The sequence below is a fragment of the Alligator mississippiensis genome, chromosome 4 (assembly GCF_030867095.1).
Source record: "Alligator mississippiensis isolate rAllMis1 chromosome 4, rAllMis1, whole genome shotgun sequence".
Classification (NCBI taxonomy): Eukaryota; Metazoa; Chordata; order Crocodylia; family Alligatoridae; genus Alligator; species Alligator mississippiensis.
In genome coordinates this window covers 174,005,985-174,024,685 of record NC_081827.1, presented here as the reverse complement: position 1 = coordinate 174,024,685, position 18,701 = coordinate 174,005,985, and the positions used below count along the sequence as shown (strand labels likewise).

The following is an 18,701-nucleotide window of genomic DNA, read 5'->3' as shown; positions in this document are numbered from 1 at the left end:
TTCCAGGCCAGAAGCCCCAGCTCAGTGCTTCCAGCTGAGGGGGCCAGGGCTGGGCGGGCCCTGCTGTTGTGAGAGCCCAGCGGGCTTTCCCTGGGTCCTACTGCCCTTAATTCCTGTCATTTTTTACAGGAACCAAGGGCAGATAAATATTAATTTTTTTAATTTTTAGGGGCCCCACAGGGCAGATAGAATGGCCTCACGGGCCGGATGCGGCCCACAGGCCGTATTTTGCCCACCCCTGCCTTAGACCAACCTGCAAAAACTGAGTTGATTCAGCCTTGGGCTTTTTGACTGTTTGTACTTAGCCCATATGTTTCCAAATTTGACTGAAAGGATTGTTGTTCCCTGAGGGAGGGCTTTTGAAAAGGGAGAAGAAAGCACAAAGAAGAAAAAGCAGAATGGACTAGTGACTAGGCTGGGACCAAGGTGACTCTGGCTCTTGCCCCAGCCTGGACTTACAGTATATAACGTTGGGTATCTCCTTTCCTCTCACCTGTTTTGGCTGGAAATTCTTTGAGAAAGAGATTCATTATGATGCTTGAACCATAACTAGGACAACAGGGTTCTGGGCTTATTTGGGCCTTCTAGGTGCTAATGTCATGTGAACAGTTCTTTTAAATAATTCAGCTAGTATCCTTTTCACCACTAGGATTGCCAGCTATTCTCAGCAGTCTCTTCTGTCTCAGGTGCTCTCAGCTTTCTCTGTTCAAGCATTGCCTTGCCATACATGATGAAGAATGAATTAGAGTAGCTTGCATATGATGTCTTATAACAGCTTGACATGGCCCATGCCTGTCTTGTTAATGAGAAGGGTGCTCACATTTTTCAGGTGCCTATCATCTGTCTCAGGTTATGTGCAAACAATTTGCCTCTGATAGAAAGAGAGCAGACGCAATATTAGAGTCTTGGCACAGTAAGGCTGAAATGATGTGGGTGCCCAAAATTAAGCGTCAGATCTTAGGCACCTATGCAAATGGCTTGATTTTTCTAAGGTGTTGAGTTACACCTCTCAGTGAGATGAGTGGGAGCTGATGGGTTCTGCATCCTTGAAAACCAGGCTCCATAGGCCTCTAAATGTGGTTTCAGTGGTAACTTTAGGCAACTGAGGTATACTGTTTAAGTCTAAATTAATAATGCAGTATTGGTTCAGATCTGACATAAGAAAACACATCCCTCTATGTCAGCTTCCTTTTTTGGCTTGCCCACACTAATGTAGGGGCTGAAATGCTCTTATTCCTGAGTCAAAAACAAACAACAAACTTGGCAGATCAAGGGATGGCTGTACATAAATGGGTGGCCTATGAAAAAGGCTGTGTTGGGAGGGGTGGGGAGTATCAATTACAGCGAGGAGTGATAGGAAAAAAAGGCTACTGGGGATAAAAGGGGGCAGCTTTGTTCTTGGATGTTAAACAAGGCTTGTTTTCTTACACAACCTGTTAAGCAATCAACAAGATCAGAGACTTAACCCAAGCAAGCAGCATAAAAGGAACCCCCTCTCCCCCTTGACCCATATGGGAATGATTAGCCAGGTGCTAAAAGACGACTCCAAGGATACACATGAAAGCTTCAGTAAGCTAAAAGTTGCAGCCTGCTTAAAAAAAATAGCAACTGAAATTCCAGTTGAATACCACAGGAGTTATATGGCCTTGCTGTGCTCAGTGGCCTTGTCTATACTGGTGGAAAATAATCTAAGACTTCCCTGGTAAGAACCACTGACGTATTTGCACAGAAGATGGGAGCCCTTGTGCGGACAGGAGTAAGACAGCTGCCAGTATGAGATGTTTATTATTGTGGCAGCATCTAGAAACATCTCACGAAGATGAAGGCCTCATTGCGCTTGGCACTGTACACGCACTGCAGAGTGTCTGCTCGTATATGTAGCTCAAGGAGCTCATGGTCTAGTTGTATCTGACAAAATGCTGAGCACCATGAGCCTGGTCTAGCAAAGCAGTTGAGCATGTGCTTAACTTGAAGGCATGCAAATGAAGTGGTCCCAGCAGAGCTATTCAGGTACTTAAAGCTAAGCAAGCATGTAAGTGCTGTGCTGTGCTAGGGCTAGAGCACTTAGCAATTTGCAGGTGAGCAGACAGACAGATTGCATGAGAGTGATGTTGCAGTTCAGGGTTAGGAGCCCTGTTGAGCCCTCCTATAGTGCTTTGTTGAGAGCACCTTCTCTGCAATTCTCCTAGCCCTGAGCATTTCTGATGGTTGTGTTATACCAGTTGATGGTGGTGATAGGCATGTGTTATACCAGTTGATGGTGGCATTTCATGGAAGTTTTCTAGATTTCAAAATGTTCCTAATAAGAACAGAAACAAAATCGCTTGGATGTTTTCACAAAACATGAATGACTGAATGGCTCAAAATGGTGGAGACTCAGCTTCATGTCTCTGCTCTGCCAGGTTCAGAGCTAATTATTTTAACAGAGACTTGGCAGGAACTTGAGTCTGGGTTTTCTATCTTCTTAACCACCTGGGAGAGGCATGTGTTCCCAAAAGCCTTCCCAGTAGAATTGGCTACATTTCCATGGAATACTTCAGCTTTGATGAAATAACATATTTCACTAAGTAGAAATTCTCACCAGTTCTGCAGCATCACTTTGTGCATTATCTCTGTCAACCCCAGTGCTTCCTATCAAGAGTTGATATCTATGATTCTTCCTTCCTGCTGTGTTAGCCTGAAGTCAGTCAGAAGGCAGGGCAGATATGCACCTTTATAGACTAACTAAGATCTATATAGAGAGCACAAGCTTTTGTGAACCCACTTCACTTCATCTTTCTTCTGTGACCAGTAGTGAATACTGTGACTCAGAAGAGCCCCCTGAAAATAAAGTATTCTTTATGTTATGGAAAAAACAAGGCAAAGGTTAAGTGGAGAGGCTTTCAAAGCAGTCTCTACCCTTGCCTATCTTATCAAAAGGTCAGATCAACAAGTATATTTAAATGCCTGGCTTCCACTGAAATCAATAGGAGGTAAGCACCTACATACTATATATATATATTTTTTTTTAGATTTGGCCATTATTGCTTAGAGGCCTATATTACCTCAACCCCCTGACCTCAGGTGTCTTCTCACTAACAGTCTATGCCTGAGTACCCCTGTGCCTATACTTAAGGGACTTCCCTTAACAAATCTTTGTTCCTTCCTTCATGCATCTCCTGAACATGGCTAAACCAGCTGGGTGGTTCAGCAGCGTGTCTGGATAGAACTTCGAAGCAGATCCCTCTGCGTTGTCCCACTCCCTGAAGGGTTTGCCAGGAGCGGTATCACCCCTCCTTCCTGGGTGGATTTCCTGGTGAATTAACACTACAAATGCAAGTAGAAAGCACAATGACCCAGTCAAGTTAGAGGCAGCTCCAAATCCATCATGTTAGGGACAGGGTAACAACACAGACATGTGGCGGTGCAAGTTATAAATTAGGTGGTCTCAGTCACAGAAGGAATCACTGTTGACTCCTGTCAGGGGGTCCTTTCCAAACATAAAGGCAGGATAAGAGCACCAGGTCCTTCTGGGACTAGCAGATCATGAAGACCAGCATAGCTGGCAAGAGCAAAAGTGATTAGCTGAGGCACACAAGGAGAAGCGCTGTCTGTCTGTTTCTCAGGCATGCAGCTGGCCTATGAGGCTAGGGACAGACGTTACACACAATCTGGTTTAAGTGATCAGCAGCTGGTTTAAACCTTTAACAGAACAAAAGTTCAGCACACAAAAACCAGTTCCAAAATGGCCAAAATTGGTTCAAGATAAACATAGTCAAATGTAGTATAAGACTTAACTGATTGAGGTCAAACTGGTTTATGGAATTTCTGTCCCAGCCCCGTTCCTGGTTTAAATTAAACCAGAGTCCCCCAGCATGCTCTGCAGCCCTGGGCTGGGCTGTGCTGTCTGCTCCAGTGGAGAGGGCTGGCCCCACACCTCTGCTCCCTAGCCAGAGCAGGGGTGGGGGCATGGCCAGATGCCAGCCAGCAAGGTCCAAGGGGGCAGGGAGGGAGTTTATTCCTCCTTCAGCCCAGGCCACCGCCTCTGCTGCTCACTCCTATCTGGGGTCCCTGGGGGGAGGGAGCCTGGTGGGGCAGCAGTCCCTGCCATGGTGTCCCAGGGAACGCAAGCCTTTTCCCAGTGGGGGGGCTGTGCTGCGGGTTGGAGCAGGGCGGGCAGAGCTGCTGCAGCCTGCACAGGGCAAGTGGCAGTGGTGGCGGCACTAGGGAGGGTTTGGGGAGCTATGGACACCCTAAAATTCAGCTTAGCCCCCATAACTACTCCTCCCAGCTCAGCCACCATCTCTTGTCCTGCGCAGGCTGCGGCAGCTCTGCCCACCCTGCTCACACCCGCAGCACAGCTCCACCCCCAAACAGCCTTGCACTCCCCAGGATACCATGCTGCCCTGTCAGGGTCCCTCTCCTCCCTCTGCTCCAGCAGCAGGGGGTGGCAATGTGGCTAGATGCCGGCAAGCATGGCCTCCTGAGGCAAAAGGGGCAGGGAGGGGGTTTATTCCCCGCTCCTCTCTCCCCCCAGGGACTCCAGCCGGGGTCTGCTTGGCTGGGGATGAGTGGTGGAGGTGGTGGCCGGGTCTGGCAGACCCCAGCTGTGGTCCACAGGTGGGAGAGGGGACGGAGGGGGGAATAAACCCCCTCCCTGCCCCCTTCACCTCAGGGGGCCACGCTTGCTGGCATCTGGCTATACCCCCACCCCTGGATCAGCGAGGGGGGAGGGACCTTGAGGGGGGCTGCTGCGCCCCAGCCAGGCAGACCCTGGCTGAGGTCCTATGCGGAGAGGAGACAGAGGGAGGAATTAAACCCCTCTCCATCCCCCATTCACTTGAGGCTGCTGCCGGGGCTGGCCACACCACCTGCCACTCCATTGGTGCGGGGAGGGGGAACGCCTGACGAGGGCTGCTCTGCCCCGGCCTGGCAGACCCCAGCTGGAGTCCCAGGAGGAGGGGAGCAATGGGGAAATAAACCCCCTCCCTGCCCCCTTTCCTTTAGGGGGCCATGTTGGGCTGGGGTCTGGCCATACTCCTTCCCCCCACTCCAAAACCTGGCAAGGGCTGCTTCCCCCCTTCTCCCCCCTCCCTCCAGGCACACCCTGGCTGGGGTCCCTACAGGCCAGGGTGGGGGTTTAAACCCCACCCCAATCATACCCCAGCTGCTGGGGCCTGGCCATGCCTCACCCTCAGTTCGGCTTCCCTCAGGCCTGGCCACTGCGGAAGGGAAGGGAGGGCTCACTCTGGCGCTCCCCCCGCTTCTGGTCTGAGCCACTGCAGGCAAGTGCCTGCATCTCCGTAATCAAAAGTGAATGTCTATTCACTTGTTGGCCGGTTCAATCTACGTAGGTTAAACTAACCTGCAAAGATTGATGCAGTTCAGGCTCTGGTGGCACTTGTACATGTGAAGGGGGTTTAGTTCCCCTAAATTGAAACAGTGGGTTTTTAATTTTGTGGGTTTTTAATTGTGACCCACCATTTCAATTTAGCGGCTTCTGTCACAGTAACGGAACAGTGACGGCCAAGCCCGAACTTCTGCGAGCATGCCGAGGCTTCCAGCTCCCCGTGCACTGTCCCTGCCACTTTCTCCGGCTGCCAGACATGATGTACACTTGCACGATTGTTTTTATTCACAACGGGACAATTTGTCCCAATCAAACTAAAATACATTGGAGGTGGTCTAAGTTGCCACGCTCAAATACGTTTTTACACACAGAAAAATTGTGCATGTGTACATGGTGACGCCATTACTAGACAAATGATAATTTCACATCACTTTTTTTCACCTGTACATGGCCCCACCATCACGTGTACAAGCACCCAGGCTTTTTAGCCTAGATACCAAAGACAGGCCAGGGTTAGTGGGTGGGAGAGCCGTAAGCCCCCAGAATAAATCATATGCAAACATCCAGCTTAGCACATACCAACAGGTTAGCTAATTCAGTTCTTTAACAGTCTTTTGTAAATTTAAGGTATGTCCACACAGCAAAATGGAAGCGTGGTTATAGCACGTTAAAGAACCTGTATCAGCTCGTACAGCACCAGTGCACAGACCAGTAACTAGAATATGCACCCCGTGTCAGAAGGGTTTATACATTAGTTACCAGCATGTGCCAAAACCCAGGCAGCTGCGTCTTCACTATTAACCAGCACAAGTATGCAGGTGTGTGCAAAAACCACACCTCCATTTGGCTTTGCTGACACACCCTTAGGCAATATGGGGTAAAAGAAATAGCACATCCACCTGCTTCCCAGCTATATTAATGCTCCTTCTTTTGCCCTACAGGCAGGACTCTTGACTGCAGTAGTAGTCACGGCTTTGGGGGTAATCTGTGGTGTAATAGCCAGTGGAGAGATGGTGTATTTGCTTAATTCATTTGGATGTTTGATAACAGTGCCAGGGCGACAAGAAACTAATTAAAAATCAGAAAGAGACAAGATCTTAAGAGACAAAGTGAATGAGCAGTGAGGAGCTATAGGTTGCTTTACGTGCACCTGCCAGCAATTAATTAATTATGAATTCATTCATTAGTTCAGACCCTGAGTTCTCTCCCCTTCTTCTCGCTACCATCCCCCCAGTCCCTTGGAAAACAAGGTTTTTATTTAAAAATGCCTTGTTAGAATGAAATTCAAAGCAATCTTATAAAAAGAAAAGAAAAAAAGACCATGTTAGATTGTAATCAGTTCTCAAGGATGTTCTGGAGCGGCTGGATCCCAGTCTCAGTGCAATCTGAATATGGGGAAATCTATTTCATTAGAATGTTAAGCCTTTGATTACTCTTGTATCACATTAAAATGTCACCTGCAGCTGCTGTTAGCATGCAGCAATGGCAGAGGTTTCCCAGTGTAGGAACAATGGAAAAATCTCTTGGTTTCAAACTTCCCTCTCAGTCTTCCCTGCTTCCCTCAACCCCCGCAAGAAAAAAATGTTACAAAAAAGTAAGCCTGATCCCAGCTCCTGGTGAAAATGAAAAAATTTCAGTTTTATGAAGTGGATGCTTGCCTCCCTGTGGAGCCTAGACAGCCTGTGTCCCCATCTATTAAACTGTGAACACAGCTGCTTTACCTCCCATTTTTCTATTACCTGCTTTTTGCTCTCCACTTTAGCGGAGGAATGTCTTTAGCACAAGTGATTTATAGACTGTGTTATGGCAGGACAGGTCTGACACTGATTGAGTCGCTTATCTCCCTTCTATGTCCTGCTCGATGACAGTCTCTCCCTCAGGTATCAATCAGCACATCAGTTCTTTATTCCTAGGTGAGGGAAGAGCTGTCAGGGTTGCATTCTGACTGTCATCTTCATCTAATCTGCCAGCTGCCCTTCATTGCTGAAAGAGGCTCTTTAACACACACGCAGGGCCAATACTTTGAACATTGTGAGACTTCAGCAAAATTTAATTTGCTTTGGAAGTGGCTGGGTCTGATTGGCTGTAATTTGCAAGGCTATCCATAAGTAAACAGGCATTTTTCTCTCTGCTGCTCAGCCCTGCTTTTCCCTGTCGCCGTAATGACTGCAATCTTTGACCTAACTTGGCAATTCAGTGTCTGATGTAGGCAAAACAAGTGTGATGTCATTATTGCAGTGACATGCTGATGATCTCCTGTATGCATGCACATATCTAGGAACAAACAAACCTAGTAGGATGATCAAAATGCCACCAGTAAAATGGCCAGTATTTTGTGCCATTGAAAAGGGAGGCAAGGAAAAACGCCCTATGCCAGAGTCTGGTTTTCAGCTCAGTCCCAGTTGCAAAGACATTTTTCTTTTCACTCTACTGGCAAATTAAAAAGAAGAGTGAGGGGGGAAGGCGGGGAGGAGGGGAGCGGGGGGGATGTGCTGTCACCAATGGATGGGGTTTAAGACAAACTGCATGTTTTGGGGTCTTTCCCTGTATCAAAGGGACAGGTAGAGCTCCGGGGTGTTATTCAAAAAGGATGATCTCTGCAAGACCATGAAAAGTTACAGAATCTAGTGGTCAGGTCCAGCAGAGGCAATTGCGGGAAGTTTTGTAAAACAGCACTTTGCTGGCTTGTGTGAGAGGGAGCTAGTCTACACTGCAATAGTCACCAGGATGTGGTACCGCCCATATAAAGTCCACACCAAATCATATTCTGTCATTGTTGGGCCAATACTATGCTATTTGGTTATGGTTAAGGCCCTAGATTCAAATTTCAGTATTTGGAATTCAATTTCAAGCTCAACAATGGCTTCCACTGTGCTCCATGGCAGGGTAGATCTTGGGTCCCATGCTGAAGTGAGAAAGGGAATAATGTCTTTTCCATCCTGGCTGCCTTTGGACTGCAGGCTCTTTGGTCATGGAATGGCTCTTGCTATGTGTTTTGTCAGAACCAAGTGCAACAGGGCCGTGGTTGCTCTTGATCTTATTTGGTCTTTAAAGGTTACCATAAGACAAGTTGTTTTAGTAGCAATGGGGATGTGTGTAAAGATTATACCTTCCTTTACAACTAGGAACCAAATTCAGCAGAGTTGGGCCTTGGTGGGGGGGCTGTAACAGGATTCCTTACCATCTAATTAGGCTTGGTGTGAAGATGCAGAATCAAAGCCATGTTCCAGTATAGTCAAGGCACTTCTATGTTTATATTAGACCCTTCCAGGCCAGCTGTAAGGATAGGCAAAATAGCCAGCTGTCACCTCTAATGAGAAGGTGGGATGACAAAGAAAGCAAATTCACAAGTATCAAATATTTATTATTCATTGACAATAATTCTTTTCTCTTAAACTTGGCAATGTTGTAGAACTTGCTGTCGGACAGCAGCAGATGACAGGTGGTGCTTTCCATATGGATGAGTCAGTGTGTACTTGGTTGTTTAGAAGTTCCTAGATTAGCTTGTATTTGTGTATGCGAGCAGTCAGCTAGCGGTCTGTGGTGACAGTGTAAATTATCATGGCCAAAATTTAAAAGCGGTGGTGGCAATCTTTTATAAAAACAGAAACTTCTTTCTGAAGCTGAACAGCTAGAAAAGGACAGTAACAATGTGAAATAAATTCAAGCATTTTTCTACCTTTTCCTAGCTTTTGCGTCAAAATGGTCTAGTCATGTATGTTCATCCAAAGAAGATGTTTAGTTTTCTTACTTGTGAAAATCATCTCCTTAGATTTATTAGCTTTGGTTTTTCTAATAGGTCAAAAAGAAATCTTATCACCAGTGAATGTGCTTCAGGATGCCCAGAGAGATGGAATCTCTATTCTTGGAGTTTTTTAAAACCGGGCTAGATAAAGCCTTGAGTGGGATGATCTAGTTGTGGATGGTTCTGCTTTGACGGTTGGACTAGATGACCCCCTGAGGTCCTTCCAACCCTCATTTTCTATGATTCTATGTGACTATGTCTTTGAGCTGTAATCACTTGATTGATTCAATTGCACAGTTATTCAAGGAATATGGAGAAATCTCTACAGGAGGAAACTGAATATTTGTGCTCTAGAAGACCTTACAGATAGCCAGTAATCAATAGAAAGTTCAGCCTTTTGCTTGTGAATGTTAAGCCAGTGCAAACAAATGATTGGGATTTTTCTTTTGGATACTACTGGGGAAAAAATTAAGTTTACACTCCATTTGTCAAATGGAGAATCTTACGTAAAGCCAGATTGGCTTCCCACTATACTTCATCTGATTCTGTTTGTTGCTTCTCCTGAAAAAATGCATAACATCAGCAATTTTGCTTTAACAAGGAATGGTTTTTAAAACCAGAAAAATATACTGAGCATCCTGGTGAAACATGAGAAATCAGCAGCTCATACAAAAAATTATCAGAGGTGTTGAGACTTACAGTATTGCCTCAGTCTGATATCTATGACTGATAAAGAAAACTAGCCTCAAATGAATTTTCTGATAGAATGCTTTTCTGTTTCAGAAAAGCTTTTTGATTTGACCGGGCTGCATAGAATAGAAAACCATCTCCTACAAGGTTCAACAGACAAGCTCTGTTCCTCTCGCAATCAGAAATTCTTGAAATTGGTGGAGTTTCTTGGAATGTGCGACCTTGTGATGAAAGAACATCTCTGAATTATCTCGAAGGAAATTCATAATCATTACCTGAGCACAAATGTTCAAAATGAAATCATTCAAATTCTTGGGAACATGATCAAGAAGGAAATTATTTCTGCCTGGAGAGCTGCCAAGTAGTTTTCTATTATACTTGACTGCACCCAAGTCATTAGTAAACAAGAGCAGATGACAATGATTGTTTGATTTCTTTCTGTAGAAGATGCAATTGAGGCAATAGAAGGCAATGGTACGATCAAAATACATTTGTCGAATATTTGAACATGACAAATTTTACTGGTACTGGGATTGCAGGATCCCTCCTTGAACAGTTAAGAAAAGGGATTCTGACTCGATGATTTGAGAGGTCAAAGATATGAAAATGGGACAAATATAAAATAGAAACAAAGCTGCCAGGACTCCTAAGGGTGGGTCTTGCCTGATGCAAGTAGAGAGGTGTAGTTAGCCATGTTAGTCTGAAGTCAAGCAGGGAGGCAGGGTAGATATGCACCTTATAGACTAAAATTAGACATATATATAGCACAAGCTTTTGTGAGCTGAAGTGTACTCACTTCATCAGATGCTGCATTTGCTTGTTCTATATATGCATCTCTAGTTTAGTTAGTCTGTAAGATGCAAATCTACCATCTTCTGCTCTAATTAGCCAAGGTTTGGTTGATCAGGCTTGCATGATGTTTGATTGGCAGAAATGGGCAGCAGTCAGTACAGGGACAGTAAAATTACCTATGACAACTGTTTCAACATAGTCTTCCAGTGTGCATATTCTTGAGATAAGTTTCCTGAGTTTGGTTTCTGGTCCTAGCTTTGGCCTTCTGGTTCGAGGCTCTGGTTTCTGGTTCTGTTCCTACCTTCTGGAGTGGCACCTATTGCTTCTGACTCATTCTGACTTTGCATTCATGACCCTGCTGTTCCTGGATTTGCTTCTGACCTCTGGCCTTTGCTATTGGTTAGACCAACCGCATCCCAGTCACCTGGCAATAACAGAAGAGAATGCAGGGCTGTAATGAGGGTGTGTTTTGTTCCATGAAACACACATTCTCTTAATGTGTTGCAGGTAGGTGCACTGAAGCTGTGTTATTTTTCAGAGTGTTTATAGCAGGTTTATCAAACTCACCTGGGGCCCCAGGCTAGATCTGGACTTCAGGGCTTCTTGAGGGCTGGCTCCAACACGGGGCAGGAGGACTGCTGCAATGGCCACCACAGCAGTAGCAGTAGCGTGGGGTCCCACAGTGGTAGTGACAGTAGACCTGCTAAGTCTGGTAGGAGCAGGGGCAGTGCAGGGTCCAGCAGGGATGGGGTAGTGTAGGGTCTGGCAGGGGCATGGAGAGGGGTGGTGCAGGGGCAGAGTGGGGAGTGTGCAGAGTCTGGCAGGGGTGGTGGGAGCAACAGGGGAGGCAGCAGTTTAGGGTTTGGTGCAGGCAGGGGTAGTAGGAGTGCAGGGTCGGTGGTGAGCCCAGCCCTTTGCTAGCCATGTGGACTGGGTAGAGAGTCTCCATGAGCTGAATGTGGCCCATGGGCTGTATATTTTGACACCCCTGGCTTATAGTGTTTTGTGGCCTCATCGCAGTGCTGGGATGCTAATATACCAATATGCGCCTAACCTGTTCCCAAAAGCTTGAAGTGAAACAAGACAGGAGTGCCAAATTGATCTGCTCTGCATATTTCAGTGCCAAGTTTAAGAAGTCTATAACATTTTAATTTCAGTTGCTAGTGATTCAAATCTAGAAGGGCATACAAGAACCAAAAATTGATGTGATGCTGAATTGTTGTCTCACAAAATCTGCAGCTGTAAATTCCTGTGCAGTGTAGTACTTTAGCATGACACTCTTCATGATGTGAACATCTCAAATAAAACGCTTCAAGGTGAAATATGAGTTTTTAGTGGTAGCCGTGTTGGTCTGAGGACATAGTCAGGCAAGGTTCTTTGGGTAGATATGATATCTTTTATTAGACCAACTGAGTAGTTGGAAAAAAGTTCTAAGCAAGCTTTTAGGTGCAGTCACCCTTCATCAGGCACAGGGAGTCTCTGCTGGTCTGAGACTCCAAGGAATGAGAAAAGCTAAAAGTGTGGTAGGATGTCAGTGAAAAAGTAAACAGGTAGAGATAAGCAAGACAAAAGGTAAAGCAAGGGAGGGGAGAGGGAAGAGATGGGGGGGCGGGGGAGAGAAAAAAGGGTTAGAGGGAGGAAAAAGGTCAGAGGGTGACTGCACCCAAAAGCTTGCTAAGAACTTTTTTCCAACTACCCAGTTGGTCTAATAAAAGATACCACATCTACCCAAAGAACCTTGCCTGCCAAGGTGAAATATGTATTCAACAATCTATATATCAGCTAAAAGCCTTGAAGGATGTCCTTTATAAGTTACCATTCTGATGTGCCTTCCCATGAACCCTCTGGCTTCTTAATCCTGGACACACTCCTCTCTTGGCTGCTCTGTGGACTAAACTGAAGAGGAGAACTGGAGGTTGCTCTTGGAAAACACCCTGGCAGTAAGAACACTTTGCTATGGAGTAGATGTAGGTGAAAAATCCCTCTGCTTTGGAGGGCCTCTAGGGACTCACACAGGGACTCACACAGAGCTACATGCATACTTAAGCAATTTTATTCTGCCTCTGAGGCCATAGCAGAACCATCTGAGCATGTACAGAAGGCAAACAACTACACAACTAAATCCAGGAAAGCCTAAGGACAAAAAAAGAGGCATATAGGCAGTGGAAGCAAAGGGAAGCTACCAAGGAGGAGTATACCTGCTTGGCCTGCACTTGCAGGGAGGCAGTTAGAAAGGCCAAAGCAACCATGGAGCTGAGGCTGGTAACAGAAATTAAAGACAACAAAAAGTCATTTTTTAAGTATGTAGGAAGTAAAAGAAAGGCGCAGGGCAGCATAGGACCCCTATTGAACAAGCAGGAGCAGTTAGTGTCAGATAGTGGGGACAAAGCTGAGCTTTTCAATGAGTTTTTTGCCTAAGTGTTCCTGAACAGGGGTCAAGATAAGTCTCCTAAAGGGTTCTTAGATGGGCATCAGGGGGACACCAGCCCACCAGCTGTTGACGCTGACTTGGTGCAGAGTAACTTGGATGGACTGGATGTGTTTGTCAGCAGGCCCAGATGAGCTACATCTGAGAGTACTGAAGGAATTGGCCAGTGTCATAGCAGAACCACTGGCATGGCTGTTTGAGTGCTTGTGGTGCTCAGGTCAGGTCCCGGAGTGGTCCGTATTTTCAAGACAGGGAGGAAGAAGGATCCGAGTAATTATAGGCCAGTTAGTCTCACCTCTATCCTTGGAAAAGTCTTTGAAAAATTATCAAGGATCATATTTGTGAGAGTCCAGCAGGAAAAATAATGCAGCAGGGCAACCAGCATGGGTTCGTACCAGGTAGATCATGCTTGACTAATCTGGTTTTGTTTTTATGACCAGGTCACAAAACGCTTAAACGCAGGAGTAGAAGTGGATAGTTTACTTGGATTTTAGGAAGGCCTTTGATATATCTCACCCCATTCTCATAAATAAATTAAGAGGCTGTGACATAGATATTTACACAGTCCGGTGGGTGGCAAATTGGCTTTGGGGTCACACCCAGAGTGGTAGTAGAAAGGTTGGTATCAAACTGAAAGGATGTAGGCAGTGGGGTCCCGCAGGGCTCGGTCCTTGGACCTGTACTCTTTAACATCTTCATCAGTGACTTGGATGTGGGAGTGAGGTGTACTCTGTCCAAGTTTGCAGATGATACTAAATTGTGGAGTGAAGTGAACACACCAGAGGGTTTGAAATCACTGCAGGTGGACCTGGACAGGTTAGAAAAGTGGGCAGTACACAATAGGTACAACAAGGACAAGTGCAGAGTGCTGCACCTAGGGTGTAAAAATATCCAGCACACCTACTGGCTGGGGAATGACCCTTTCAGCAGCACAGAAGCGAGTCATAGTGGACTCCAAAATGAACATGAGTCGTCAGTGTGACAAAATCATCAGCAGAGCTAACCGCGCTTTATCATGCATTAGCAGATGCATGATGAATAGATCCAAGGAGGTGATACGTCCCCTCTACGTGGCATTAGTCAGACTGCAGTTGGAGTACTGCATCCAGTTTTGGGCGCTGTACTTTAAGAAGAATGTGGATAACCTAGAGAGTATCCAGAGAAGGGCCACTCATATGGTTAAGGGTTTGCAGGCCAAGCCCTCTGAAAGAGAAGGCTGAGAGGTGATCTCGTGGCCGCCTACAAATTCTTGGGGGGGCGCAGCAAGGAATTGGAGATGCTCTGTTCACCAGGGCGCCTCTTGGGGTAACAAGGAACAACAGTCACAAACTGATGGTGCAGATTTAGGCTGGACATCAGGAAGATCTTCTTCACGGGAAGGGTAGCCAGAATTTGGAATGGGCTTCCAAGGGAGGTGGTGCTCTCCCTTACCTTGGGGGTTTTTAAGAGAAGGCTGGATAGGCACCTGACTGAGGCAAGATGACCCCAGCACTCTTTCCTGCCCAGGGCAGGGGATCGGACTTGATGATCTGATGAGGTCCCTTCCGACCGTAGCATCTATGAATCTATACAGATGGAAAAAGAATCTAAAATGTGCCTAAGTGCCAAAAATGGCACTTAAGTGGCACTTAAAGGGGAAATATGATTTGACTCTAAAAGTATAAACCAACATGAGTATGAAGCCAGAGATGATGAGCCATTAATTAATTTAGAAAAGATCTATATGAGGATTTATTATATTTTGGATCCTGTTATACAAAAACTTGAAGACAGAGTTTTACAACTTGGGCAGCACATAAGTATTCAAGGGTGTTGTGTGCGTGCAGGAGGTGGGGGGGAATGGTATCTCCAAAACAGTATCCTGAAGAGAATGACAACAAGAATGTGCTATTTTTAATTGAAGTATAAGATGAGGAACAACCTAATGAAGTGAGATACCCTCTGACATACATGCCTTGGATTTTTTCTTAGCAAGGAACTTACTCCTGGCTCTTAGCAGTGGTTGAAACCTGGATCACGTTCAAAAGCTGTACTGGAATTTCCGTGCAAAATGTCCTTGTTTCCAGAGGTCTCCATTGCAATCAGGATTCTAATAATCTTGTCTGTGTGTGTTGCAAACAGAGAACAGGTTTTTTTTTAAAGTTAAGTTTATAAACTATATTTTTATTATATATTGGCTCAGTCTCGCTAGGTGAGCTTTTTTTTAAATTTTCATTGAAAGCCAAATTGTTGGGAGTCTTGATCTGAAAGATGCCAACCAAGAGGCCAAAAGGCTCAGTCAAAGCAAGAAAAGTGAACATCACTGAAGATGTAAGTTGCTTGTCCTGAGTTTTTGTAGAAAAAGGCTTTAATGATTGTGAATCTGGTTTTCAAGTTTGTTTCATATGTGCATTATTATCCAGTATGATGAATCTATTCTTTTTTGTGCTGAATAGGGAGTTAGAAGTTAATGGGGAAGGGCTGTAAAAAAATAAAAAGTATTCCTACCAGCATGGAGCCTCTTCTGAACCAAACACTGAATATTTTGCAGTGTAACTTCATCTTCTGTTTAAATTTAAGCTGAAATTCAGAACAGAAACTCTGTTGGCTGCTTTGCTAAGGAAAAGGACAGGGCTGAGATTGGCAGAAGCAGAGAAAAGTACCAAGAGGCCCAGAGGCTGTATCAAAGATCACCTGTTACTCACTGAGAACAAAAGCTGCTTTCCACTCAGGCTTTGATACCATAAGAGCTGATCAGCTCTGGTACACATGAATACTGTTTGAAGCAGAGTAGGAGAGAAATCCCATTCAGAAGTGGCTCCTGTGTCTATCTAGCTGCAGATTGCTGGCCGATTCTCTGCTTAACTTCCACATGAGGCAACACATGCTTTGAAATGGCAAGCAGTCATTAGTGGGGCTATATACCAGTATGAAGTAATATTTGTGTCTTTACTAGAATGAGAGATTTGAACTTAGAAATTATGGTTTAATATTGCTAGATCTATCCAAGTTTATAAAAGATATGATCATAGAATCAGATGGATGGAAGAGCTCTTGAGGAACAGATGCAGGATTTACTGTTCCTAAACAGGTGCCTTTCCACCCTCTTGAAAACCTCCAGAGAAGGAGATTCCACAGGCAGCTTGTTCCTTTAGCTTACTGGTTTGACAGGAAGATTTTCCTGAGATTTCATTGTACAGGTTTCCCTTCCTTTATGCTGTACATGCATTCCTGGAAAACTGCACATAACTCAAATTTGCATAAAGTGAACCCACTTTACAATGTAACAAAAAGGGATACTTTCCAAGACCTTGGCTGTACTGACCCCCACACCAATTTCTACCACTTTTACAAGACAACTTTGTTACTCACCGACAGCAGACAATACACACAAGCACAGGGCACTATCATAATGGGGATGGCAACTACAGAAACACATTTTGCAGCCAATGAGTGAGGAGCACAGATCCACATAGGAGACTATATCTTGGTGTGTGTCACTCCCACAATGCACTGCGCAGAGCAGGTGACTGCGGGCTTCCACCACACCGATCGCATAAGAGTGAATTTACCTTGCAGATAACGGATTTTTGGTATAAAAAGGGTCATCACATAAGAGTGAATTCGCACAATCAGAACCCACATAAAGCGAGGGAAACTTGTAATCTGCTATGCTGCAGTTTAAACCCATTGCCATATGTCCTGCTTGCTCTGGCAGTCCTTCAAATATTTGAAAATTGCTATCATGTTCCCCTTAATCTTCTTTTTCTTCCGACTACGTGTAACCAGTTCCTTCATATGGCTTGGTTTCTAATAGTTTAGTATTAGAAAAATATTAGAAAAAGAGTCTAGTATTTCACTTCTTTTAGCTCAGATCTGGTATAAGTATTGCTTTGTTAGCACTGTTACAATCTTACGTTTTTTTCTTACTATATAAGGTTTTAATTTTGGAAGAAAACCTTATTGTTGGGTAGTGTTTATGCATTAGAGCTTCTCTGCTTTTTTCTATGGATTTGGAAGCAAGACTTGAAAGAGGACAGCTTCCAGAAATATCAGGGCATGCATCCATACCTGGTTCCTAAGAAGGTATTGCCCATGTGCTGTTTGTGACCATCTCTGTCTCAAAACTGGTGTGTGCCTGTGAGTGTGCTCATGCATGTAGTTCTTCAAAGTCTAATCCTTGAGCCTATACAGATTCATGTCACTGATTTCTCCTGCACATGGCAGCAGACCTAATAAAGGCCTAAAATTCTTATTCCTGGCACAGGATATTCCAGTGTCATGAAAAGAGGCAAACGTGTATGTGTGTTTATGGAGTTATTTCTAGCATAGAATTGTGCATTAGGTAGCTGAAATCCTGAATTATACTTTTACAACTTTATAATGGGGGGAAACCCTCATTTCTGTCAATTCCAAGAAGCTTGTAGTAGAAACATCCATCTGATCACTAATGTTTACACAGTCTGTCTGATCCACTGTGTAAGAAAGAGATACCATCAACCTGGGTGAGTAGAAGCAAGAGACGTTGGGTGTTGGACATTGCAGTTCAGTTTAACAGTAGTCAGACTCTCACATTACCTTGTGTGGGGAAAGGCTTTGTTGTTCCATAACTAGTTGGTCGTAGAAGCTACTAAAGTGAGCTGTGCTTTTTAGGTGCTAGTGGGAGGCAACTGGCAAGTGAGAGGTAGCATGTTCTTCCCATCAGGAAAATGCACAGTCCATTGCAGTGTGATGGACTATTGAAGTCGCTTGTGGCCTCTAGACATTAGCAGGAAGCAGGGTTGCTTTGTATTTAGGCAATGGACAGAGCCAGAGGAATCGGGTTCAGTTTCTACCTCTGCCACAGGCCTGACCACGGTCACTACGTACTGCAGAATGGTAATGCTGCCTTTCTCTCACCAGTTGTCTTGCCTACTTAATTAAGCCCTCAGGGAGAGGACTGTCATGTTTATACAGTGCTTTAGCACAACAGGATCCCTGGTCTCAGTTCAGGCCATCTAAGTGAAGCAGAACTGGCTCAGGGAATAAGTGCTCCAGGCAGATGAGAGGGGTGAGGAAGGCATAGCAATTTACATTCTTCTGTCATGATAACCAAGGTTTGTCTCCAATACGCCTCTGCTCTTGTAATCTTTCTGCTGGTTGGCAGCTGTGGAAGGTTCACACAATTTGTGTTTCAATCTAGCCTCAGTCAGTCCTAAACTAAGCACATCCTGTGTGTATAGTTGCGGGAGGAGGATGAACCAGAGGAAGAAAAGCAAAGGCATGTCTAATATTGGGTTTTCCCCAGGCCTTAACTCTAACAGCACAGCAGAGTATTCCACCCCCCTTGAGAACTAGGCAGGGATTTGACTGGAATGGACATAAGTTTGCATGAAATATATGAGAATGGGAAGGCCAGTGTCACTTTCAACACTTCACCACCACCACCACCACCACCACAAGTGACCAAATTAGCCCCAGACTCCAGATAGGCTGCGTTTCTTAATAATCATTTCAGTAACTTTCCCAGCTTCAGACCTCTGTCATTCCTAAGGCTAGCATAGTCTTCCACAGGGCTGTGTCAACATCTTCAGAAGGACATAGATAAGAAGAAAAAATTCTTTGTAAACAATGGACTGCTGGATGCCAGGAGGCATTATTAATGCATTATAAATGTCAAATATCTGCCACAAGGACACCAAGCTGGAAAGAATACAAAACTTGTAACTTGTTTTCTTTTCTGAACCTTATTTTTGTCC

General features: G+C 45.0%; 1 long non-coding RNA gene across 2 annotated transcripts in view; it reads left to right on the top strand.

Moving 5' to 3' along the window:
- LOC109284280 (uncharacterized) overlaps positions 1 to 18,701 on the top strand; it is a 184,417-nt gene that overhangs the window by 66,737 nt on the left and 98,979 nt on the right. The gene's annotated exons all lie outside the window — the stretch shown is intronic.